Here is a 27,203-nt window from a genome sequence, read left to right as displayed (position 1 = left end):
CCTCCCCAGGGGCCTCTGGGCTGCACGCCCCCACCAGCGGGCCTCTGGGCTGCACCCCCTCCCCAGCGGGCCTCTGGGCTGCACCCACCCCCCAGTGGGCCTCTGAGCTGCCCCCCCAACCAGCGGGCCTCTGGGCTGCACCCCCTCCCCAGGGGCCTCTGGGCTGCACCCCCTCCCCAGCGGGCCTCTGGGCTGCACCCACCCCCCAGTGGGCCTCTGAGCTGCCCCCCCAACCAGCGGGCCTCTGGGCTGCATCCCCTCCCCACCAGCGGGTCTCTGGGCTGCACCCCCCCACCCCAACGGGCCTCTGGGCTGCACCCCCCGCCACACACAGCGGGCCTTTGGTCTTGCTGCCCCCTCCCCAGCGGCCACTAATGCCTTTGGCGTCACTGCTGGCAGCCCATTCGTTGTTCCCTCTGTTCAGCAGAGCCTGGCTCCTCTCCTCCTCTCCCACTGCCACCCAGACCCTCAGGAAATCCTGAAAAGAGCACAATCAACACTCTACAAAATGTCCAAAAAAGTCAGGAGCATGGGGAAGAGAGCATTTATTGTTTTTTCTTTTTCTAGACAATTAGACCTATTGGTTTAATTTAGAGGAAATTCATCTGAATTTCAAATAAGATTATTCAAAATGTCACTAGCATGCTTTAAAAATAAATCTGTCCCGTTTCTACACTTTTTAGACACCTGTTTTGTGCCTTAAATCAACCCCCACAGGCTGCCGGAGGGACCTGGTCAGAGGGGCAGGTCAGTGTCAGCTCATGAGCTCATGGGTGAGCTGTTCTGTTGGGGTGATTTTTTTTTTTGAAGGCCAAAGCATTCTAATAAATTTGTGTGTCTGTTTTTGGGCTGGGACAGGGCATGAGACACCCGCTTTCTTCTCTCTGCCTTTCTGCTTCTTTAGTTCTAGTCTTTAAAAACCATGATCATGAATTACTTTTTAAAAATTTTATATTATTTTTATTTTTTCCCTCTTAAACATTTTTTAAATAATGTAACATATACACAAAGAAGCAATAAATTTCAACATACCACAACAATTAGTTGTAGAACAGATGTCAGAGTTTGGCATGGGTTATATAGTTCCACAATTTCAGGCTTTTCCTTCTAGCTGCTCCAAGACACTGGAGACTAAAAAAAAAATTGGTATGACTCAGCAGCCACACTTATTTGTTAAATCCTAACTTCTCTGTTATAACTCCTCCTCCTTTGATCTTCTCCCAATCTTTAGGAGTATTTGGGCTCTGCCCATTCTAACTTTTTCATGTTGGAAAGGGGTGTGGATAATATGGGGTAGGGGGATGGAACTAGCTGATGTTTGGAGAGGCTGGGCTCTCTGGGTTTCAGGACTTAACTGGTTCAGGGACCCATCTGGAGGTTGTAAGTTTCTGGAAAGTTCCCCTAGCCCATGGAACCTTTGTAGGATCTCAGATAGAGCCCTGGGTGTTCTTTAGGGTTGGCAGGAATAGCTTTGATTTGGGTTTGGCAAACCATAGTAAATAACTGAAGCTTGCACAAGAGTAGCCTCTCAACTCTATTTGAACTCCCAGTCACTGATACCTTGTTGTTGCATTTCTTTTCCCTTTTTTGGTCAGGAAGGCATTGTTGATCCATGTTGCCAGGGCCAGGCTCATCCCTGGAGTCATGTCCCACGTTGCCAGGGAGACATGCATTATTTTCATAACAACAAAAAGATGGCTTAAGCTTAGAAAAAGAGAACATATATTTAGGAAAACATACAGATTTGCTTCCCTCTCCCCTTTCATTAATTATCTAAGGGAAGTCTTTAGGGAGACCATCTGAGCCCTGAAATTGTAGCACCATCTCTGTCTCCTACATCCTCTGGCATAAAGGATCCTCTTCTCATTTACAGTGCTGGGAGTGGCAGTGGGATGAGAACTGTGTCTGGAGAAGCAGCTGTCAGAGTTTCTGCAGCAGAACCTGGTTAGAGACTGGACCTTGGTTTCTTTTAGTCATTCAGACTCCATTCCTCTTCCTCCTAGCAGCAGCATCCCCAATTCCTCCCCAGGATCCTCTAACATTTCCTTTGGGAGAGGTTGAAGATGACCCAGCTCCCGTGGGCATGTGACCTATTCGTGGCCAGGATATGACATTCCATTGAATACGGTGTTTGGTTCTGGGATGGAAATGAAGAGTTGGGCCCAGGACATTTGTTCAGCTGTTGAGGGAAATGCTTTTTCTGTTGGGCTTGAACCTGGCAGGGCTGGCAGCATTTTGCCTGCACATGGTGCCCGACTATAAAATCCATGTGGAGGGAAGCAGAGCTGAGAGGTGGCTTATAGCTTCCGGGTCAAGCCACACCTGAAGCTGGTGTTCTCTTCTGGCCTGCTAAAGCCTTTTGAACCAAATCATTTGTTTTTTCCCTCCTTCAACCTGTTCAAGTTGTGGGTTTCTAATCAATTCCAGGCTAACACAGTGGTCTGAGAGGCAAAGGACAATATCGGGAGATGTGATTTGAGTCTGAAATTTCACCTATCATTCTGGACCCCATCTGAAGAAAATTGTGGCCTGGAGCTTCAAGCCCAGTGTGCTGGTTTGAATCTCTCTGTAGCCCAGAAAAGCCTGTTTTTTAATCCAATCATGGGGGAGACCTGGTGTAGGTGGAAACATTTGATTAGGCTGTTTCCAAGGATATGTGAGTCTGTCCATTCAAGGTGGGTCTTAATCTGCTTACTACAGTCCTTTAAGAGAGCTCATGGAAAGAGAAAGAGAGCTTAGACAGAAATGCCCTAGGAGATACTAAGCAAGGACCCATAGAAACTAAAAGAGTCAGAACCTTGTCTCGGGCCAAGGGAAGCTAAGAGATGAAATCCAGAGTTTGCCACAGAAAAGCTAAGAGAGGATCCACAGGTTTTAGAGAGAAAAATGCTCTGGAATTGCTAAGACATAGAAAGCCACTGGAATCAGAAGCTGAAAGCAATGGAACCAGGAGCAAGGACCAGCAGATGCCAGCCATGTAACTCTGCAGCTGATAGAGGTGTCCCAGATGACAGCTGCCTTTCTTCAGAGTCCAGGTATTACCCTGTTGATGCCTTAACCGGGACATTTTCATGGCCTTGGAACTGTAAATTTGTAACTTAATAAATCCCCCTTTGTGAAAGCCAATCCATTTCTGGTACATTGTATTCAGGCAGCTTTAGCAAACTGAAACAGCCAGGATCTGTCCCTGACCTTGGTCCGGGAAGGGCTGAGGAATTTCACCTCTCAGCGCTGGCCCCTGAGCAAGCAAGTCCCCTCCTCCAGAGAGAAGTGGATCACTGTTGAATGCCTCCACAGGAAGGAAGCTCGGGGCTCATCAAGCAACCTCCATGACATAGCTTCCCCTATGGCTCTCCTTGTGGAGGGGTGTGTGGATCTGCCAGCTCAAGAAAGCTGGTCACACAGTGGTCCCCTTTGCTCAGCTCAGGCCTTGGGGCTGCTGCATTTGGCAGTCTCCTGTGAATTTATTGTAAGCCATCTGCCCAATCCTGCCCTTCTCTGGGGACCTTGGCACCTCCAGTTTCTGAACTATGAAGTTATGGGTTACGCTGTACGTCAACCCTGGGTTTGAACCCCAATGCTCCAGACCCGCTGAGTAATTAAGAGTCCACAGCTGCCAGCTGGCTGTTTACCTCCAGCCAGCCATTCCTCCAAAACTCTTACTGAGCATCAGATTAGAATTATTTTGGTTGCAAGAGGCAGAAACTAATTCAAACTAAAGACAAAAAAAAAGAAGAAAAACTTACTGGCTCATACACATGGCAGACAGGTCACAAGCCAAAACAAAAATGGCACAAAATCAGGACCTCACAAGTTGCACTGACACTCAGAGTCTTTATCACTCGCTCATCTCCCCATGTGCTGGTGGAGAAGAGAGTGGCCGGATGCCCTGATTCCCAGCATCCTCAATTAGCCCCCAGTGGTGCAACCAATCCTTCCCAGTACCCACAAAGCTGTCCCACACCCTTTCCTGTGGCCGAGGGGCAAGATTCTGTTAACAGAAGGAACTGCGAAAACCTGAAGGTGGAAAAGGCCCAAAGCTGCCTCAATGGGAGGCGTGGAGGCTTAAAGCCTAGAGGCCAGCCCCTGCTTCTGCACAGCTCACAGCCTGGCGGGGGAGGTGGGGAGGGGGCACAGGCTTAGCACACTGTCTACTAAGTGAGTTGACAAAGGGATAAAGGGCTGATGAGCCCTGGAGAAGACACCTTCACAGGGGAAGGGTGACGGTGAATCTGATCCCCTCCAACTTTCTTTGAAGAAGCATCCCTCCTCCCTCTCAATACACCTGACCCCAGGTTGGCTGACATTAGGCCGAGCTTCAGGGTGGAGCAGGGCACAGGCCAGGCCACCGGGAGTCTGCCCTGGGTCTTCTGCTGGAACCACGAGAAAAGCAGTCCTCTCTCCAGCCAACGGGGGAAGCTGGCAGGATCTAAGGCTGCAGGTGCTGCTGGCCATTGCCCCTGCCTGGTCAGGAGGCCAGGGGAGATGACAGCGGACTGCGCAGTAGCTGAACGAGATCGATTCTTTTTTTAAATGCAATTTTATTGAGGTATAGTATATATTTACATACCACAGAATTATCCAAATTTTACAACCAGTGGTTCACGGTGTTGTCATATGGCTATGCATTTGTCATTGCATTGTGAACATTTTCATTACCACAAAAAAATAAAGTAAAAAAAGTTAAAAAGAACACCTAAAACATCCCATATCCCTAATACCCCCATTGTTTCCTTTTTTTAAAACTCATCTGCCCATACCCTGGATAAAGGGAGTGTCAGTCACAGGCTTTCACAACCGCACGGTCACACCATCAAAGCTCTATAGTTTTATAGTCATTTCAAGGATCAAGGCTACTGGATTACAGTTTCACAGTTTCAGGTATTCTCCAGCGACTCCAACATATGCAAACCTGAAAGGCGGCTTCTCTGAACGCAGAACGATAGCCTCCGTGACGACCGCTCCGCTCTCGGGAACCTCTCAGCCGCTGTCTCGTGCCTTCCCCTCCCGGTCAGGGCTTCTCCACCCCACGCCGCCGTCGGGCTGGTCCCGGGAGTCCTGCCCCACGTGGCCGGGGTCGCACCCGGGCGCCGCGGCCCTGAGGGCGGGGTCCCCCGCGGAGTCGCTTTCCGCGGCCGCGTCTGAGCAGAGGTCTGCGGACGACGCCGGCACCGCTGCGCGCAGGCCGGCCGGCCCTTGCCGGGCTCGGCCGATCGGCTCGGTGGTCCCCCGCTCGCGAAGACGCCAGAACCCGCAGCGGGGAAGGCGAGCGGCGGCCCTCCTCCCAGCCCTCGGGCGTCTGCGAAGCTTCCTGGGCCCGGCCCGCCGCGCCCGGCCCCTCCAGGCCGCACCACCCGGCAGGAGGCGTCGCGAGGCCTTCCCGGCGCCCCTTCTGGTTTCTCGGCCGAGGGCGCAGGGCCGGGCGCAGGTCCGGGAGCAAGTGCCGCTCCCGAGCGCTCGGCAGGCGCGGCCAGGAAGGCGGACACGAGCGCGAGCCGCGCTGGCCGGAGGCCGCCGGAGCCCCGCGGGCGCGGGGAGCGCGCCGAACGGTGGCGTCGGGCGTCGGTGGCCAATGGGCGGCCGCGATGCTTTCTCGGCGGCGGCGGCGACCAATGGGCGGCGGCGATGTTGGAGCGGCGGCGGCTGCGACCAATGGGCGGCGGCGATGTTGGAACGGCGGCGGCGGCCGGGTGCTCGCTGGCTGCTGCGGGGACGGCGGCCGCCGCCATGATGCTTGTTTGCTTTCAATGAAAACGAGGGGGGCGCGGAGGAGGAGGCGGCGGCGTCGGTGGCGGCGACGTCGGCGGCGCGGGGGCGAAGGCGGCGGCGGGCGCAGCGAGGAGGGCGAGGCGGAGGGCGGGAGCGCGTAGTGGCGGCCCGTCGGGGCGGCTGAGGCGGGCGGCGGAAGCGGTGGCGCTCGGCGGGAGAACAAAGAGCGGCGGCGGCTGAGGAGCGGCGGGCGGGACTGGTATGGTGGTTCCACAGGTCAGGCCCCGCTGCACTCACCGGGAGGAGGCGGCGGCAGCGGCAGCGGCGGAGGCGGAGGCGGCGCACCCCGAGAGGTGAGCGCGGCTGCCGGCCCTGGAGCCCGCTCGCCGGGCCTGTCCGGAGCCGCTTTGTGCTCTGTGGATGGGGGTCGGCGCTCGGGGCCGGGGCGGGTGGCCCCTTGAGGGTGATGGGTCCCCCGGGTGGTGCCCACCTGTCTCCGCTCCCGCCCGGCCCCGAAGGTATTAAAATTCACCTCGTCTTCACGCAGATGGTGGTTTTCCCCGGCGTGGGGGCCGACTGCGTGGCTGAAGCAGCGCTCGTGGCAGGCTTCTGGTTTACGGGCTCGGGGAGAGGTTCCTCACTGGCCATAGTCGGGGTCCGTCTCCTTTTGCTTTTCGACAGCAGTCGTTTCTTTGGGAATCTTTGTTCTTGGTTGACTCTTCCTCCTTCACCTCTCCCGCAGAGCCTGCAGACTACACACTTGTGACTATTCCCTTTCCTGCAGCTGTTGCGGCGGAGGACAGCGTTGCGAGTGGGCATCTTGCTCCGACCTTTGGCGCTGGTTGTCGTCTCAGCCTGACGTCGTTGAAGTGGCTTGCTTGAATTTGAGTTCCGTTAGTTGCCTATTTTCCAGGTGGATTGGTCCATTATTGCTAGTGCTCAGTTTTGTTGCCTTTTTTTTTTTTAATTACTCCAAGTCCTATTTTCTCTTTTTTCTTCCCTCTTTGTGTCTGGAAAGTCAATTTTGGAGAGGAGGACAGTGGATTATGAATTAGCGCGAAAGAAAATGGTGTGTTTCAGACTTCTTGTTTGCACTTGATTTAACCCTTCTGAAACTTTTCTGGGCTGTAAGAACTGATGTGGCCATTGATGAAAAGGGTTTGGAGACTCTTTGTAATGGCATCAATGACAAAAAGAGTCTCCAAAACCTTTATCATTGTCTTTGAAAGTAGTAATTTTCAGAATATAAATTGCTTAATCCTTTTAGTAGTCTTGCCCTTAACAACATATTACTTACTTAGGAAGAGTTTGTGGAAGCTCTCACCTTAGGAAGATAGCCATGTTTTAACAGTGAAGTGCAGTTAATAAAACACCATATGTGAAATTAAGAAAAATATAGTTAAAAAACTATAAACATACTATACACATAGCCTGTCTGCATTAGAGTACAATGGAATGCACTGTATTTTGGTATTCGAACACATAGTTAAAGAGAAGGAGGTATTGTTTGGACCCAAGATGGGCACTCATTTATGCTGTCTTAGCTTTGGCCTTCTTGGACTTCACATCTCCCTCACCAATTTATATTTTCTTGATAACTTTCATTCCATACCCAGGAATAAGCTTTACCCACTGTTGGACATTGGGAATTCAAAGATGAGTAACACTCACGTCCTACCTTCTAACAGCGTATGTTAGCTATTAGCGTAATAGCTGTGCAGAGTGCTGTGGGAGAACAGAAGTAAGGATGATTAAATTTGTGGAGGGTGTGGGAGCAGCTTACAGAAGTTCACATGAATAGGAGTTTGCCAAACTGGAGAGAGGGGGCATTTCAAACAGAAGGAACAGTGGGTGCACTGAGGTGTTGCCTGCTGGGGTCAGGCCAATGCTTAGGTGTTAGTGAAGCGGTGGGAGTGGCTTCGGATGAGCCTGCAAAGGTGTGTCCAGCCTAGATTTTGAAGGACAGTGCTTTCTGAGCTAAAAGTAAGAGTTTAAACCTTTATCCTACAGCAAAGGAGGGAGCTAAAATGTTGTTAGTAGGGGAGTAAAGTGATTTAGAGATCATGTTGGCATCAGTGTGTAACATAAGGTAGAAACTTTACACATTGAAATCAGAAGTGGGGTGCACGGGTGGTTCAGTAGCTGAATGCTCGCCTTCCATGCAGGAGACTTGGGTTCAATTCCTGGACCATGCACCTTAAAAAAAAAAAATCAAAAGTGACATTTGCGGTATCATGGAGCTGGTGAGTTAATCCTTTTAACTTGGATAGTGATTTTGTGTCTTTAGTGGGTTTGTGGGCTCTGCCAGGGTCATTTAAAGTCAAAGTGTCTATATGTTTTGTACTCTAAAAGCAAACAGAACAGTGACATCCATAAATGGTATACATTAGAGTTCAGGCAGTGAAAACCTGTCTTCGAAGGTAGGTTTAGGCAGACTCTAAAGCTTAAGCTGAAAAAATTAACCCTATGTTCACCAGAAGTCAGAGCCATTAAGCCTAAAGATTTGAATATCAGAAAGGTCTGTTAGAGTATGGATTGTAAACATTTTATGAAATTAAGGGGAAAGGCAGAGTTTTTTTCTCCAGTAAGTTTTTGGAATTGGAATACTGAAAATTCCTTAAAGCCTAAGAGGGTTGTCTGAAATCCTGGAGAATTGTGACACTGTGGGTGTGGATGGGTGTGGACCATGACACACTGTGAGCTGAGTAGCTAGTAGGGGTGTCAGGGGTGTGTGTACTTGCTGTTTTGTGTATCAGATCAGCACAGCTCTGTTCGTATGGGTGCATTTTTTTTTACTTTTCACCCAGTGTTTTTCACAGGGAAAATTGTATGTGAGCAAATGGGGAATACCCATTATACTCAAATTGTTCTATATATATATATATCACATTGGGGTAAAGTCATATTTTCAAAACAAGCCTTACAGCGGAACTGACTGTACTTGGATATAGCTTTTTAAAATAGAACTAAAACTCAGTTCCAGAGAAATTGTTGAACCACCTGTTATCAGGTACCATGTATGAACTTGCTGCCCATTTGGGGCTTAGAGCTTGTTGTCCCAGGTGAGTTTATAGTGGTATGGGGAGAAAAACACTTGAATCAATAAAGCATCCGGCTCATTAGGTTATCTAGTAATTAGGTATGCTAAGGTAGGAGCAATTAACTGCTTGAGAAGCTTGAGGGAGTCATCAAGTACTTGGAGCTGAGTTTTGAAGATTGCAGAGGGGTTTGCTAGGCTGAGGGCATCTCAGGGAGAAGGAATAGCATGTGCAAGGTAGACCTGTGTACAGCTGGAGTGGTGGAGTACAGGGTAAGAGGATGTGAGCAGTAGGAGGAGTGCACAGAAACAGTTTGTGAATAGGCTCCTGCTGTTCATTAAAGAGTCGGGACTTCTGTCTGTATTTGATGGGGATCCATTGAGAAATGAAGTGGAGGGGGGTGCAGAAATTGTGTGTGTGTGACATCCTTTTTAGGGAGACGATAAAAATGTGAAGACTGGATTAAATGGGGTCAAGAAACTGGGGTCAGAAGGTTCAATTTAAGTACATGTAAGAGATGATCAAAGCACTGGCACAGGATGTAGAAAGAATAGGATACATTTGAAGGGTAATCAGAATTAGTGATAAGTAGAGTTGCGTCCCCAATGAGATATAAAAATAGGGAAATAGTTGAGTATGATTCAGAAGTTCTTTAACTTAGGAAACTTGATATGATTTAATTTAGGAAATAGAGGAAGAGGAGCTGGTTTGGGCAAAGAAAGTGAAGAGTTTGATTTTGATTCTGCCGAACTTGACATGCCTGTAGTATATTTAGGTGGAGAGGCCTAATGGGTGTCTGGATCAGAGAATAGTGGGGATTCAGTAGATTTAGTCGTTACAGTTGGTGTTGGAAATTATAGAATGGGTGAGATAACTCTGAAAGAGTGTATGGAGATATGTTTTTCAATTTGTTCTGGTGGGTAAGGTTCTCTCTGAGAATTAGTTGAAAATTATGGACCCTGTCGAAGAGGTTGAAAGTATATGCACATATACAAGTGTGAAACTTAGCCATGGACCACAGGTTCATAGAGAGACACAGAGGGGAGGACTGAGGGAATAGCCAGCGTTTCATTTCTGACAAGTTTGCAGCTAAGTGGCAGAAGAGGTCAGAGGAGAACAGTGGATAGCGTTCCATAGAGGGAAGAGTGCTGAGAAAGGGAGTTTTCCACGGTGACAAATGGTGCCAAGGTTTAGGGTAGGATGGGGTGTGAAAGTAGTTGATGGGATTTGATAGGTGAGCATAAGCAGAGCAAATGTTTATGAGGCCAGGAAAGTAAAGTCAAATTTTAGATTGGGCTTGGGAGCAAATGGCAGGTTTGAATGAAAAACGTTATAGACTGTTCTTTGGGAAAGCTTGCACGAGAAGCATGGAGGGTGGAGATAGTTTGAGGAGGGACAGTCAGGAGACAACTATGCTAGTTGTCGCTCTGTTTCCTAACCCTAGACTTTGGAAATGAATTTCTAAAATATATATAGGTATTAATATATATATACTTCACACTTTTCCTTAATAATTGGTTGAAATCACTGACTTTATATTTGGTCACGTAAAATTGTTTTGTTTAATTTTATGTGATTTCAAAATGGTAAAGAAAATTCTTCCTCATTGAAGAATCAAATTATGTTATATGATGTTGAGTTATGTTAGGATCTTAAGTCTTCAGTTATTGCAGGACCAGAATTTGCTTTTCACATTCATTGTGCTAAGTTGATTAGTATGCAACGCTTCATATTCAGCCCAAAGTTCAGTTAATGTTGATGCATTTAGGTGTAGAATAACACCAAGGTAGGAATCCTGAGGCTTCCTCATTTTCTTTCAGATTTATTTGCTGTAGATGTATACCTCATAAAGTAAACCTGTGGAGAATGTCGAGACTTAACAAAATTAGGCAGTGGATATTTGTATCCAAAAGGACCATTACTGATGGTCCTTTAGCTACATTCCTTAGCCACATTTGAGTGGTTGTGCATAGATTTTTACTTGGTGATTAGAGTGTAGGAACATAGTGAAAAAAGAAACAAGATATTAGGAGTCCCTCCTAATTAAAAGCCAAACAAAAATGGAGGTCTGACTTCATAAAGTTAATAGATTTTATTTATATTCACCTTTTAGGAGGACAAAAGTTTTTCTTGAGGTTATGTATAGTTCAAAGTAAACAGGCCCCACCCTTATTAGGATGGCTGAGTGAGAGGTGAGAGGCTTCAGGGCTCTATCCCCCAAAAAACATCTTTCTTAAAGCTCCAGTAAGCAGTTAAAGAACTGCAGGAACAAGAAGAGGGCTGAATCAAGAAAAAAGCCCACTTTAAAGGTGGTAGGGGGCGGGCCATGGTGGCTCAGCAGGCAAGGACACTTGCCTGCCATGCCAGAGGACCCGGATTCGATTCCCGGTGCCTGCCCATGTAAAAAAAAAAAGGTGGTAGGAACATGGAACCCTGGCTGGCCCTCCCTTACAGCCTCACTGGCTTGGCATGGACCAGCATGGGTCCCTGGTCCTGGCCTGCAGGGAGCACAGTAAACCTCATGCGCATACTGTATGTCTGGCCCGTTCTGTCTTGTGGTGGCCTGAGGGACTCAGCATCCCAGAATTTGTCCTGTCTGGGCAGCTCACCATACTCTCCTACAGAACACTGGGAGAACAGTAAAGTGGCTGCCTGGGGCAAGGGATGGCTGGCTGTAGGCTATACATTGCAATACCCAGGACCCTTAGTAAACTGTTTGCTAGGAAAGAGGGAACATTCATGTTTTCATAAGTGAGGGGAAGAGTCACATGCCCATGCCCAAGACAAGAGCTTGCACAGAAGGGGTGATGGCAGCTCCTATGCTTTGACCTGGAGCTGTTCTCTAAGCTTATTATATGGGTAAACTCTGAAGGACAGCACACTCAGGTCAGTCTGCAAGGACTGAGAAAGGTATTTTCTTTTTTTCCTTTTATTTTTTGGTTTGTTCCTAGCATTTAGGGAAAGCTTTGTCATAACATTAGCTGGTTACAAGCTTAAGAACAGATGCCTCTGAGTCTAAATTCCAGTGATAAGAACATCAAAATATAAAAATGTCCAAATGTTACCTGATGGCCCAGGCAAAGAAAAGAATTAAAGCATTAGAAGCCATCAATGATGAGGACCAGACCTGGGGCAAACCAGGCAAACACTTTAAGAAATGCTTAAAGAACTAAAGGAAAACATGGACAAGAAACTAAAGGAAATCAGGAATATGATAGATGAACACAAAGAGAACATCAATATAAAGTTGAAAATCATGAAAAGGAACCAAAGAGAACTGAAGACTACAATAAGAGAAATGAAAATTTCCCAAGGGGGTTTCGACAGCAGATTGCAGCTTGCAGAAGCAAGAATCTGATGTTAGGAGAAGATAGAAAAAAGAATGAAGAAAAGTGAACAGATCCTGAGGAATCTGTGGGACATCATCAAGCATACCAAAATATTCATTATGGAAGTCCTAGAAGCAGAAGAAAAAGAGAAGGGGGCAAGAGAATATGTAATTACAGAAATATGGTTGAAACTTCCCAGATTTAATGATGTGAATAATCACATCAAGACACTCCACCAGCTCCAAACAGGATAACCTAGACTTGTGCAGCAGCAGATAATTAAAATATTGAATGCTGAAGATAGAGGCTTCTGAATGCTGCAGGAGGGAAGCAACATGTCACATACAAGGGAGTCACAAAAGTGCCAATTTCTCATTGGAACCCACAGAGGCAAGAAGGCACTGGGACGGCATATATAAAGTGCTGAAAGCAAAAAACTGCCAATCAAGACTTGTATATCTTGCAAAACTGTCTTTTGGAAGTGAGAGATTAAGATAATCCTAGGTAAACAAAAGCTGATGGAGTTTGTCCCTATGCGGCCAGCCCTATAAGAAATGCTGAAGAAGTTCTGCAAGTTGCAAGTTGAACAATGGACATTTGAAGCCACATAAAGAAATAAAGATCTCTGGTAAGGGTAGTAATAATGGTAAATATAAATGCCAGAACTGCTATATCTTTGGTTTGTAACTCCGTGTTTTACATCCTATGGTTTCTAAAAGGTAAATGTGTAAAATGTAATGAGAAATCAGTGGGTATGGACTTGTAACTTATAAACATGTAATTTATGTCAAGAACTACATAAAGTGAGGGGACGGAAGGGTGTAGGAACATGGTTTGTGCATACTATTGAAGTTAAGGAGATAGCCAAGCAAACAGATTGTTATAGATTTAGGGTGTTAAATTTAAGCCCAATGGAAAGTACAAGGAAGGTATCCGAGTATGCAAGCTCACAGAGTCAGATATTATGGAGTTCAGGCTGCCGTGCATGATTCAGCAATCATATTCATTTGTTAAACCCTACCTTCTCTGTATAACTGTGTAAGTGGGGAGTCAGCATGAAATGAGTATAGGGTTTCCGTTTGGGGAGGTGGGAAAGTTTAATAGTGTCAGGTGGTTGGGGTACCGCAGTGTAGTGAAGGTGATGAGTCCCAATGAAGGGTATGCTTGGGAGGGGTTGAGATGGGGACGTTCATGTTGTAAATACATGCTCCCACAATTAACAACAAGAAAGAACGAGCAGCTAATGAGATAATGACAGTTAAAGGCAATACATGATCTTGGATGAGATCTCATAAGGGAGGGAAGAAGGTGCAAAAGAATATTTTTGGGACATCGGAAAAAATTGGCATATAAACTGTAAGTTTTATGTCAGTGTTAAATTTTTTTGAACTTGATAAACTACACTTAAGATGGATACATAAGTAAACATCTTGTTCTTAGGAAATTGCAAGTATTCAAGGGGTGTGACAGACACAGCCTGTACTCAGGTGTTCAGGAAATGGATTGATAAATAGGTTGACATGGGTTCACAGATTGATGTTTAGATAGAAGGATGTGGCATATGCAACAAAATGTTAAAATTGGTGCATCTAGGGTGGAGGGTTGGGGTATCTTGGAGTTCTCTTTATGGGGTTTGATTTATTTTCGTAACTGTCCTGTCAGTTTGAAAGTACTCAACATAAAAAGTTTAAAATTTTTTTTAAAAAAGAAATAAATACTGCAGCACAATAAAGCAATGTCTGATTAAGCTAACTGCTGGTTTAGGCCAGTAGCTTCCCTTGTTTATATTAACTAAAGATTATAGAAAAACTCATTTATTTGGGACATTGAAGAATTGTCACTGGATTCTTGTTTTAGGGAAACTACTGAGACTTTTAGGAGTTTAAGTCACAGAAAAAAAGGTAGTATGTTCTAAATACTTATGATATGGATGGCACTGTGCCTTATATACCTTATCTTAGTTAATCCTCACACCAAAATTGTGAGGCAGATATTTTCCCTAATTTATAAATGAGGAGTCTTAACCTTAAAGATGAACGTCGCTGTATCACTGCAGAGCCAGGACTTGCTGTAGGTGTCTTGCATTCTCTGTTGACACTCTGTGCTCCTTTCCTCTTCACACACTCATGTGCTGTGGCTCGGGATGGAGCTTTGATAAAGATTTGATGGTACAGGGAGACCCAGTTGCTGCCTATAGCTGCTTATGTTAGTGACTGGTAAGACACTCAGCATTGATGATTTTTCTTTGGTTATGGATATAAAATCTCATTGGAGTCCACGTAAGAACACTGTTCGTGCTAATCAGAGCCAGCTTTAAAGCATTTCATTATTTTAGGAAAAGACATCACTTATTCCATCTGCAGTAAAAGAATTAGTATATAATAGAATTCCATTTGAATATAGTTGCTTTGGATTTCATTTGAGTCTTCTGAAACGTTACTCATTGGTTTTGGATCCACATTCTCGTGTTTGTAAAGGCTCCTCCATGCTTTGTCTGGTCAACATTTCATTAATCATTTTCTTTATTAGTTTAAGGGGCAAGAACTCTAATGTACTCCACTCAAAACTGATGTACTAAAACAAAGTTTAAAGGTACATTAGTAGTACATTAGTTTAAAGGTAAATACAAATGATTGTATTTGGGAGTGAGAATATTGTTTTAGCAGCTAGAATATTTAACAGTTGCTTCAAACGGCCAAAATTCCCACTAGACAGTGGTAGCTAGAATTTTATTATTCATTCTGAGAGTGGGGCGCAAATAGATTATGGAAAAATCTGGCAGAGGTAAGAGAAATGAAGAGATTTATGTTGGCAGCTATCATTTATTTAGTGCTAATGTAAACTTGGTAGCTGTTGCTTGTCTTATGCTAAGAGAACAGATTTAGGATTGATAACCTCCCTCTTTTTACCTTTTTAATCTTGGTGAGATTTTAGCACACAAATCATTGTTTTGACTTAGTACCCTGCATACAGTGCACAGTCATTTCCAGTGATTTGATCTTAAATTATTTATCATAGCATCTTCTGTGGATCCATATTTTTGTATTTGTTTTAAAATATGGAAATTACAGTTTCTAAGCTAACAAATATTTGTACTTAATTGAAATTTGTGGATAACATATTTGGCGTATTTTTTTGGTTATATTTTTAGTTGATTTATTGGGTTGAACCAGATGAAATTGCCACTATTTGACCATTTTGGACCTTCAGAATTGGCAATTTGTGCGTGCATACCTAATAGTTGGGCCGTTGCAGCATGCCCTGTGCTTCTCTTTGTATTTGGTTATTTATTATTAAGCACATATACACGGTTAGAATTGCATATTTAACAGCAGTTTAGTAAACTGTTAGGGCTGTCCGTTTATGTGCCAGGCAAGGGGAACTTATAGGACTTTTTTTTTTTCCTATTAGATCTTAGTATTGGCTGCTATATCTTTGAAAAATATTTTACTGTAATATAAAAATCTCTGTTTCTGTTGTAGTCTCATTGATTTGAAAATTTTAATTACAGCAGTTTGGAGTGAAATTTATTTTTGTTCTACTAGAGAAAAGGGATTTACAGAAATTGTATGCATGACATTTTCTTTTGAAAAGTATATTGGCTACAGAAATGTTAAGTTTCTTAGAAATGAAACTAAGATATTATTTGCCTTTTACATTCTCATTCTCTTATGAGTATATAGTAGAGTTTTATAGTTAGTAGGGCTAACAAAATGTCTGATATCCTGTCAGATTGGACGCAGGATAGATAGTAGAAGTCAGCTGTCTTCTCACGTAGTCAACTGTTAGTGACTTAGAAAAAGTTTTCATAAAAATGTTTGTTAATGTGATAGGTTCATTATTATTGCTACTATTGTAATTATTATTTTGTCTTGGGCAGGCTCCGGGAATTGAACCCTGGTCTCTGGCATGGCAGGCGAGAATTCTGCCATGTTGCACCGTCCCATTATTGTTATTACTATTTTTGATTATTTGTTGTTTAACACAGCTGAGGAGGAACCCATTATTTTTTAATGAGTTGATAAATATATATTTTAAAACTTATCAGCTTTAATTTCCAATACAATAAATAGCGTTAGACATAACCCACATAACAAGGAGCGCTTTGAGGCACTCATTAATTTTTCAGAGTGTAAAAGGGTCCTAAAGCAGTAGAATTTGAATTCTGCCGTTTTGAATCATTGGAGAGGGTTTGGGAGTAGACAACACAGATGAGGAGGTTAGCTGGGCAAATGTGAGAAGTAACTCATCTGAGAAGTGAAGTAAAGAAATTATGGACGCAACATAATTAGAGAATGAACCTGTCTGGTTTTATCATTGACAGAGTTTTAGAGAGTTGTATGAGGCAGTGCTGATAGAAAGACTACAGATTTTGTTAAATTCCAGCTCTGATACTTACTAAGAACATGTGACAGTGGGCCAGTTATTTAACCCTGGGTCCCAGTTACCTCATCTATAAAATGAGGATAGACTCTACCTCATGGGTTGTCAGGAGAATTAAATTGGGATAATATAGCTATACCTCATATAATTCAGATGTTGAAGAGGGTTAGGTATGTATGTCTCTCTCTCTCTCTCTCTCTCTATATATATATATATACGTATGCATGTATGTATGTATTTATGTTACAAGCACACTTGTGATAGAAATTTTGCCACTAAGGATAGCTCCTGAATGAGATTTAGCATCTGAGTATACTTTTTAAAAAAACTTTTAAAATTGTGTACTATAACATATACAAAGCAAAGAAAGAAAAAAACAATAGTTTTCAAAGCACTCTTCAACAAATAGTTACAGGATAGCTCCCAGAGTTTGTCATGGGCTACCATACCATCATCTTACATTTTTTCTTCTGGCTTCTCCAGAATATAGGAGGCTAGAAGGAATAAGTATTTTTTTTTTTTTTATCATCGTGATCAACTTTTTTTCTTTTTTGTGAAAAATAACGTATATACGAAACATTTCAAAGCACAGCACAATAATTAGTTATAGAACAGATTTCAGGGTTTGGTATGGGTTACAATTCCACAGTTTTAGATTTATACTTCTAGCTGCTCTAAGATGCTGGAAACTAAAAGAAGTATCAATTTAATGATTCAGCAATCATATTCATTTGTTAAACCCTGCCTTCTCTGAATAATTCCACCATCACCTTTGATCTTTCTGTCCCACTCTTTAGGGATATTTGGGCTGTGGCCATTCTGACTTTTTCATGTTGGAAGGGCTGTCAGTAATACGGGATAGGGAAATGAAACTAGCTGATGTTCTGGAGAGGCTGGGCCCTTTGAGTTTCAGGATTTATCTGATCCAGAGACCCCTCTAGAGGTTGTAGGTTTCTGGCAAGTTTCCCTAGTTCATGGAACCTTTGTAGAATCTTATATATTGCCCTAGGTGTTCTTTAGGATTGACTGGAATGGTCTTGGTTGGGGTTTGGCAAGTTATGATAGGTAGCAATACCTAACTGAAGCTTGCCTAAGAGTGACTTCCAGAGTCTTGACACTGTCTGAACTCTCTCTTCCACTGATACTTTATTAGTTACACTCCTTTTTCCCCTTTTGGTCAGGATGGAATTGTTAATCCCATGGTGCCAAGGCTGGACTCATCCCTGGGAGTCATCTCCCACATCACCAGGGAGACTTTCACCCCTGGAGGTCATGTCCCACGTAGGGGGAGGGCAATGATTTCACTTACAGAGTTGTGCTTAGAGTGAGGCCACATCTGAGCAACAGCAGAGGTCCTCCAGAAGTAACTCGTAGGCATGCCCATAGGTAGTCTGAGCTTCTCCACTACCTACATAAGCTTTGCAAGAGTAAGCCTCAAGATCAAGGACTTGGCCTATTGATTTGGGTGTCCCTAATGTTTGACATGGTATCAGGGGATCCCCTAATGGTAAAATTTAATAGTTCCATATTTTTTCTCGCATTCTTTGAGGGACTTTGGCAATATTTTTTGATTATCTGCTTAATATATTCTAGGTTGTATCCAGGCATTACATTAAGCTATACAGGATTAAAGGCTCTCATTCTTATTCTGGGCTCCCTGTGTTTCAGTTGTTCAGATGAGCTATACATGTTAGATTATGTGCTACAGGAAATATAGATTCTGGACAAAATAATCCTTTCTTTCCTTTGGTCTCAAAGAGTAGGTGTGGTTCTGTCTTACCCCTGTGTTCGAATTGCCTTACCTGATTGGCTTTGTTCCTTTCTCTAAATACCAGGTTATACATATATAAAAAAAGCCTCTCAAAATCCAGAAATAATAATCACCACTCTGGATTAAATGTGTCTGCTGTAAGAGCTTACAATCTAGGCCCCTGTTTACTTATAAGCATTTTCTAAAGGAGCATACAATAATTGTTCTTCGTTTCTGGCTTGTTTTGCCTCACCAAATGCCGCACAAGTTAGTTCACATTGTTGCATGTCTCATGACTTCGTTCCTTTTTGTAGTAGCACAATATTCGATCATATATATACACCATTGTTCGCCCATCTGTTTCTCAGTCAGTGCATCCTTCAGCCGCCTGCATGCATTAGACATCATGTATAATGCCCTAAGTCCACAGTCCATTAACACTCCACCTGAGTAAACTTTTAACTAGATAATGCATGGTGGAAACCTGGATAGAAATAGAAGGAAACAAATTTGATGAAATTGAGAATCAGAATGGTTGTGATTTAAAGTGAGATGTAGAAGTATGTTTACTGAATTGAGGCTAAGGAAGGCTTAGGAAGTATGCAAGAGAGCCAACTGGTTTTATTTCCAGTAGAGCCACATTCTACACTTGTTTAATTTGTGAAATTCAGCTCACTTGACAAAAATAGAAGGTGAATAGTTTAGAGTGGTAAGCTTGCCATCCCAGCTGTAATTAATGTCATAGATTGTAAATGCCAGAATATTTCTGTATTAAAAATATTTATCGTTATTGCTTTTATATGACATTTCAAATGTCTTATATATCTTTTTTTATTAATTAACAGAAAAAAAGAAATTAACCCAACATTTAGAAATCATACCATTCTACATATGCAATCAGTAATTCTTAACATCATCACATAGATGCATGATCATCGTTTCTTAGTGCATTTGCATCGGTTTAGAAGAACTAGCAACACAACAGAAAAAGATATAGAATGTTAATATAGAGAAAAAAGTAGTAATAATAGTAAACAAACAAACAAACAAAAAAAACCTATAGCTCAGATGCAGCTTCATTCAGTGTTTTAACATGATTACAATTAGGTATTATTGTGCTGTCCATTTTTGAGTTTTTGTATCTAGTCCCGTTGCACAATCTGTATCCCTTCAGCTCCAATTGCCCATTATCTTACCCTGTTTCTAACTCCTGCTGGACTCTGTTACCAGTGACATATTCCAAGTTTATTCTCGAATGTCGGTTCACATCAGTGGGACCATACAGTATTTGTCCTTTAGTTTTTGGCTAGACTCACTCAGCATAATGTTCTCTAGGTCCATCCATGTTATTACATGCTTCATAAGGTTATCCTGTCTTAAAGCTGCATAATATTCCATCGTATGTATATACCACAGTTTGTTTAGCCACTCGTCTGTTGATGGACATTTTGGCTGTTTCCATCTCTTTGCAATTGTAGATAACGCTGCTATAAACATTGGCGTACAAATGTCTGTTTGTGTCTTTGCCCTTAAGTCCTTTGAGTAGATACCCAGCAATGGTATTGCTGGGTCGTATGACAATTCTATATTCAGCTTTTTGAGGAACCGCCAAACTGCCTTCCACAGTGGTTGCACCATTTGACATTCCCACCAACAGTGGATAAGTGTGCCTCTTTCTCCACATCCTCTCCAGCACTTGTCATTTTCTGTTTTGTTGATAATGGCCATTCTGGTGGGTGTGAGATGATATCTCATTGTGGTTTTGATTTGCATTTCTCTAATGGCCAGGGACATTGAGCATCTCTTCATGTGCCTTTTGGCCATTTGTATTTCCTCTTCTGAGAGGTATCTGTTCAAGTCTTTTCCCCATTTTGTAATTGGGTTGGTTGCCTTTTTGTTGTTGTTGAGTTGAACAATCTCTTTATAAATTCTGGATACTAGACCTTTATCTGATATGTCATTTCCAAATATTGTCTCCCATTGTGTAGGCTGTCTTTCTACTTTCTAGATGAAGTTCTTTGATGCACAAAAGTGTTTAATTTTGAGGAGCTCCCATTTATTTCCTTCTTCAGCAAATGTCTTATATATCTTGATAGAAGCAGAATGAAGGTTAATTTAGTGTTGTCACACCTAAATTTTTTTTTCATGTTTTTTCTTTAATTACTTAACAGATAAAAAAGAAAAAAATAGTGACTGTTTCTCTTCACCCCCAGCATTTCAGTTTACCAAGATAAAAGTGGGAGAGAAATTTGTCGAACAGTGATTTGTGCTCCTGGCTTGTAGCAAATACTTCTCTGCTCTATCCCACCTCAAACAGGAGGATCAAGGCAAAGGGCTCCAGGCAGAAATACTTCAGCTTTGGCAGCCGAGTGGCTGTGTGGTTGTCATCTTTTCTTCTTCATGTTACCAGAGCCTTCACACCCTCTCCTTTTTGTTCCCCGACACCATCCTCCCCAATTCTTCAAAGGAGGTAGGAACAAGGGACTTCAGGAAGCAGGGGTAGGTGTAGAACAGGGGTCAGAGAAGCACACAGCAAGTGCTCTAGTTTGCTAGCTGCCAGAATGCAATACTAGAAACAGTGGTTTTTTAAAAAGGGAATTTAATAAGTTGCTAGTTTACAGTTCTAAAGCCAGGATAATGTCCAGTCAAAGGTATCCAGGGAATGATACCTTGGTTCAAGAAGGCTGATGAGTTTCACAGTTACTCTCTCAAGTGAGAAGGCACATGGTGAACACAGTCAGAATTTCTCTCTCAGCTGGAAGGGCACATGGCGAGCAAGGTATCAACTGCTAGCTTTCTCTCCTGGCTTCCTATTTCATGACGCTCCCTGGGAGGTGTTTTCCTTCTTTGTCTCCAAAGGTCATTGGCTTTTGAGCTCTCTGCTTCTCATGGCTGTGTGTTCTTCTCTGCTGTCTCTGAATCTCCCATTCTCCAAAATGTTTCTTCTTTTATAGGACTCCAGTTAACCGATCAAGACCAAGTGGGTGGGGACATGTCATCACCTAATCCAGCTTAACCACTCTTGACTAAATCACATCATCCAGGGAGATGATCTGATTACAGTTTCAAACATACAGTATTGAATAGGGATTATTCTACTTTTATGAAATGGGATTTTGATTAAAACATGGCTTTTCTAGGGTCCATACATCCTTCAAACCAACACAACAAGTATGGCAGAAGGCCAAAATCTTCTGCTTCTATTACACGTCCTGGCTCACCTCCCCTGTCCTGAGCAGTGAATTAAAAATAAAATGCTTTTGGGCAGTGCAGTGGTGACCCAGTGGCAGAGTTCTCACCTGCCTTGCCGGAGACCTGGGTTCGATTCCTGGAGCCTGCCCCCGAACCAAAAAAAAAAAAAAAAATGCTTTTGAAATTTAGTCCGTCTTGTGTGAGGGTCAAGAAGGGGAGGTGTGTGGTTGTGTAGCTTGTTCTGGATTATACATTTATGTATATGTATTTTTAAATTATTCCATGATGAGGGATGGGCAAGGGTTATGCCTCTTTAAAAAGCAAATGGGAGTTGGATGTCTTGGCGCCCTGTAGTAACCTAGGCCTCTCCCTACAAAGTTGAAAAGACCAAGAATAACCCTTTCTCCTTCTTTTACCTTAGATCTTCTGCATAAGACGAAAGAGGCAGCAGTGTCCACCAGCCACACCAAAACCTGCCCCAGTTGTCATGACTCTGAGCCACTCAGTGTTACCCCTAAGTTTTTAATTTACCTGTGACTGAATTGTCATTTGGATTGTAGTCAAGGAGGAAGTATTTGTGTGTATGTGTGTCTTCAGAATAGTGGTTTGTTGTCTCTTTTACAATAATGGGAAATAGAAAATAGTTTTGATTCATAGTTATAATTTGCTTTCTGTTCTTTGAATATTTCCATGTTCCTTTAAAAATATCAACATTTTCCTACTTCTCTTTCCATACAAAGTATGGCTGGGAACTCTTTTCTGCTTATCTATTTTGAAATTAGTAGTTTTTGTTTTTTTTTTTTAGTGAGCCATCAGGGCATCCTCTCATTGTTGAGGTATGAAAATAAAAGGCTGTAATAAATTTGGCATAGAATTAACTAAAAATATGGGTCTCCTGAAAAGTAGGGATTTCAGAATGGTCTTTGAAAAATGTTCAGCAAACTCTTAATTATTTTCGTTAATCCTGCTTTATGAAAGATATTCATGGTTGTAGTTTTGTGGGAAAGCAGCTTGTGAGAGGTTTGTCCTCCACTGTGGTAGCTGGGAATATTTGGGTCTAGCTTTAAAATATGGGTAGAATATCAGTTGTAAAGTGTTATAAGTAATGTCTTGGGGATAGGAAATGAGACCATTTGAGGATGGCAGTTTGGACTTAATGTTAAAAGAGAGAAATGTTTTAGGGTAAAAGTCTGGTAGAAGGGAATATTTTTGAATACTGAACTAAGGAGTTTGAATAGGTGAAGTACCATAGAATCATTGTCTTAAAGCTGGATTGGGACCCAAAGACATTCAGTTAAAGTTTTCATTTTTATATTCAGAAATCCAGCCTACAAAAGATGATTTCTTTTTCTGGATTTTGCCTTGCAATTACAAATCTGTGTTGGAAGACTAATTTGAGAGTGGTATATAGGCTAGATTGCAATACTAAGTACCAATTATAGGAGGCCATTATAGTAATTGAAGAAAGAGAAAATAAGTCCTAAATTAGAGTGGTGGAAGTAGAAAAAAGCAAGACTTTTTTTTATTGTGATCATATAGTTGTGAAATTTTTGTTTGCTCACCCAGTAGTTTAAGCTCTGAGGTCGTGAATTTCTTACTGTTTTTACTCCTAGCATCTACCAGAGTTCTAAGCACATAGAAGATGCTCAGTAAATATTTGTAGAATGAGTAATTCTATAAAGAAAGCTCCCTGAAGAGGAAGTGTTGTTCGGATGTATAAGTTCTTTTGGGTTTATCTTCTATGAAAACCTCAGTTTTCCGAAGTAGGTAGACAATTTTACCTTCTCACCAATGGTATGTAAGAGCTCTGCTTGCTCCATGTTCTTACCAGCATTTGGTGTTGCCAGCCTTTTAGCCTTCTGATAGATTTTTAGTGGTATCTCATTGTGGTTTTAATTTGCGTTTCCCTAATGACTAATGGTGGTTGTTCTAGTTTGCTAGCTGCCAGAGTGCAATATACCAGAAACAGAACAGCTTTTAACAAGGGAAATTTAAAAGTGGCTAGTTTACAGTTCTAAGGCTGAGAAAATGCCCCAATTAAAACAAGTCTATAGAAATGTCCAATCAGAGGCATCCATCCAGGGTAAGATACCTTGGTTCAAGAAGGCCAGTGAAGTTCAGGGTTTCTCTCTTAAGTGAGAAGGCACATGACGAACACAGTTAGGGCTTCTCTCTCGGCTGGAAGGGCACATGGCAAATACAGCATCATCTGCTAGCTTTCTCTCCTGGCTTCTGGTTTCATGAAGCTCCCCGGGAGGTGTTTCCCTTCTTCATCTCCAAAGGTCGCTGGTTGGTGGACTCTCTGCTTCGTAGTGTTGCTCTCTCTGAATCTCGTTCTCCGAAATCTTTCCTCTTTTATAGGACTCCAATAAACCAATCACGACCCACCCAAATGGGTGGAGACATGTCATCCCCAATCCAGTTTAACAACCATTCTTGACTAAATCACATCATCCAGGGAGATGATCTCATTACAGTTTCAAACATACAGTATTGAATAGAGATTATTCTACCTTTATGAAATGGGATTTATATTGAAACATGGCTTTTCTTAGGGGGCATGCTTCCTTTCAAACCAGCACAATGGTGAATACTTTCATGTACTTATCAAGTCATTTTTGGTTCATTTTCAGGTTAAGTTGCTTTTTAATTGTAGACTTGTAGGAATTCTTTACATATTCTGAAACAAATCCTTTGTCAGAATATTTTTTTCCCAGTCTGTGACTGGTTTTCCCATCCCCCCCCATTTAAAAAAAAATTTTTTTTTTTATGGGCAGGCACCGGGTATCCAACCCGGGTCCTCTGGCATGGCAGGCGAGCCCAACCTGGGTCCTCTGGCATGGCAGGCGAGCATTCTTGCATGCTGAGCCACCGTGGCCCCCCCCCCCCCCCCCCCAATTTCTTAATAATGTCTTTAACATACACAGTTACTGATTTTGAGGAAGTCAGACTTTTTTTTTTCCATTTATGATGAATACTTTTTGTCTCCTCTCTATAAAATCTTTGTAGCCCAGGTGGGGGTTCAAGGATAATTGGTTGAGTGGTAGAATTCGCACCTGCCATACAAACAAACAAACAAATTTTCAAGCAAAATGAACAAACAAAATTTCAACAAATGGTGATGGGATACTCACATGGAAAAATAATGAAATGTGACCCTGCCATACAGCGTGCACGCGTACACACGCACGGAAAAATAATGAAATGTGACCCCGCCATACAGCACACACACACAGCCCAAGTGGCCTGTAAAGGAAGAAAAAAGTCGGAGGACTTAAACTATATGATTTTAAGACTTAACAGAGTTTTGTTAAATGGGAAATCAAAGAGATTAATGAAACAATGTAGTGTGTAGAAATAGCCCCCCCCACAGGCTATTTTTAGATCTCTGATTTCCCATAAACATTTTGGAATCAGTACGGCAATTTCTACAGAAGTTTTTGAGATTTTGATTGCATTTGTTGATCAGTTTGGGGACAATTAAAATGTTAATAATATTGAGCCTTCAAATCCATTAACATGATATATATTTCTCCATTTCTTTAATGCTTTAGTTTTTCTCAGCATTGTTTTATAGTTTTAATATAGAGGTTGTATATATCTTTTGTTATTTTGTTACCTTTATTCCTAAGTAATATATTTTAATACTTTTATTAATGAAATTAATTTTTAAATGTTCATTTTCCAATTATTTGATGCTGTTACATAGAAATGTACCTAATTTTTGTATATTGATTTTGTATCCTAGGATATTACTCCATTTACCTGTCTCGTGGTAATATTGTAGACCTGTTAGATTTTTCTCTGTAACTGTTCGTGTTGTCTGTAAATACAGTTTTACTTCTTCCTCTCCAATGTGTATATCTTTTATTTATTTTTCTTTATTACATAGACCAGAACTCACAATACAATATTGAATAGAAGTGATAAGAACAGACACGCTTTCTTTATTTCTTTGTTAGGGGATGGATTTCAGTTTTTCACCAATAATTTTGCTGAACACTATTGAAAGCATAACATGTTTCACCTTTAAGTTACCTGAAGATTTTTCAGGTATCATTTATCAGATTGGTGATGGTCTCTTGTATTCCTAATTTGTTGTTTTCATAAATGGATGTTGAATTTGGTCAAATGCTTTTTTTCTGCATCTTTTGGGAAGATCATATATTTTTTCCTCCATTTTTACTTTTGTTAGTTAGGTGAATTACATTGATTTTAAAATGTTAAACCAGCTTTACTTTCCTGTGATGATCCCCACACTTGATCATGATGCATTATCTCTTTTATATATTGCCGAATTTGATACGCTAAGATTTTAAGAGTTTTTGCTTCTATCTTCTTGAACAATATTGGTGTGTAGTTTGTTTTCTTGTAATGTCTTTGTCAGGTTTTGGTGTGAGAAGTTTTCCTTGCCTCATAAAACAAGTTGAGTAGTTGTTGAATTTATTGGCCCCAGTTGTTTAACATTCCTTTGTTATCTGTAAGATCTGTGATAATAGTCCTTTCATAACCAATATTGGTAGTTTGTGTTTTCTTTTTATTTCTTTATCCATCTAGCTAGATTTATGAGTTTTATTGATCTCTTCAAAGAATCAACTCAGGCTTTGTTAGTTTTTCTTATTCATCTGTTTTCTATTTAATTGATTTCTGCTCTCATTTTTTTCCTATTTTGTTTTAAATTTATTCCTTTTCAAGTTTCTTAAATTGGAAACTTACATCATTTCTTTTAGCTCTTTCTTTAATATAAGCTTTCAAAGCTTTAAATTTTCTTCTGAGCACTCTGCTTTACCTGTATTCTATAAATTTTGATATGTTGTGTTTTCATTATTACCTGATTTGAAATATTTTCTAATTTTACTTGTAATTTTTTTTTTGACCCATGATTATTCATATATATGTTTAAGTTTCAAGTATTTGAGAGCTTTTTTAGTTATCTTACTTTTGGGGGGTTATTTTCTCTTTTAATTGTGGGCAGAAAACCTGTTAGTGTTTTGAAATCAACTGAGATTTATTTAATAGTCTGACATAGGGCTAAGATTATTTTATGACTCAGTAGATGGTGTATCATGGTAAGTGTACCTTTGCGCTGGAAAAGAATGTGTATTCTTCAGAAGTTGGGTATAGAGTTAAATGTGAAGTTTGTGAGGTTACTAGTGTTCAGATATTTTGTATCTTTATTGATCTCTGGGTCTATTTCTATTAATTACTGAAAAGAGCTGTTATCTCTAAATATATGTCTATTTGTGTAGCTATCTTTCTTGTTTATATTGCCAGTTTTTGCTTAATGTAATCTGAAGCCTAATAAGGTGCACACACATTGAATATTGTTTTATACTCCTAATGAATTGACTTTACATTATGAAATGTCATTTATGTCTGCTAATACTTCTTTGAAATCTACTATTTCTGATTAATTTAGCCACCAGTTTTCTTAGGCATACTGATTTTGTGATATATCTTGCTTTATCCTCTTATACTCTCAATCTGTTTGTGTTTTGATACTTATAGTGGCTCTTTTGCTGGTAGCACATAGTTGGATCTTTTGATAGTTTCTGCCCTTTCATTTGGTGTCTTTATTCCATTTACATTTAAAGTAATAACTGATGTGGTTGGGTTTATGTGCTAATGTCTACTATTTTTTTCTGGTTTTCTGTTTTGTTTTCCTCTGTTTTTCCTTTCTTTTCTCTTGGGTTAATTATATAATCTTCAGCATTCTATTCCTTTACTGTATTTTAGCTATACAAATATTCTTGTTTTTGTAGTTAATTTAAAGATTACAATAGATGTACTTACCTCACCACA

General features: G+C 41.7%; 1 protein-coding gene across 5 annotated transcripts in view; it reads left to right on the top strand.

Moving 5' to 3' along the window:
- Positions 1–5,864: 5,864 nt before the first annotated feature.
- CNOT6 (CCR4-NOT transcription complex subunit 6) overlaps positions 5,865–27,203 on the top strand; it is an 84,846-nt gene continuing 63,507 nt past the window's right edge. For 4 of the 5 annotated variants that reach the window (XR_013166601.1, XR_013166602.1, XR_013166603.1 and 1 more), the window contains exon 1: positions 5,866–6,062. The gene's annotated coding sequence lies outside the window, so the exon portion shown is untranslated. Of the gene's footprint in view, positions 6,063–27,203 lie in introns of all 5 variants that reach the window. The other variant, XM_077138190.1, reaches the window with a different exon arrangement.

The sequence above is a fragment of the Tamandua tetradactyla genome, chromosome 20, assembly GCF_023851605.1.
Source record: "Tamandua tetradactyla isolate mTamTet1 chromosome 20, mTamTet1.pri, whole genome shotgun sequence".
Classification (NCBI taxonomy): domain Eukaryota; kingdom Metazoa; phylum Chordata; class Mammalia; order Pilosa; family Myrmecophagidae; genus Tamandua; species Tamandua tetradactyla.
The sequence above is the reverse complement of the archived record's forward strand: the minus strand, read 5'-3'. Positions and strand labels throughout refer to the sequence as shown.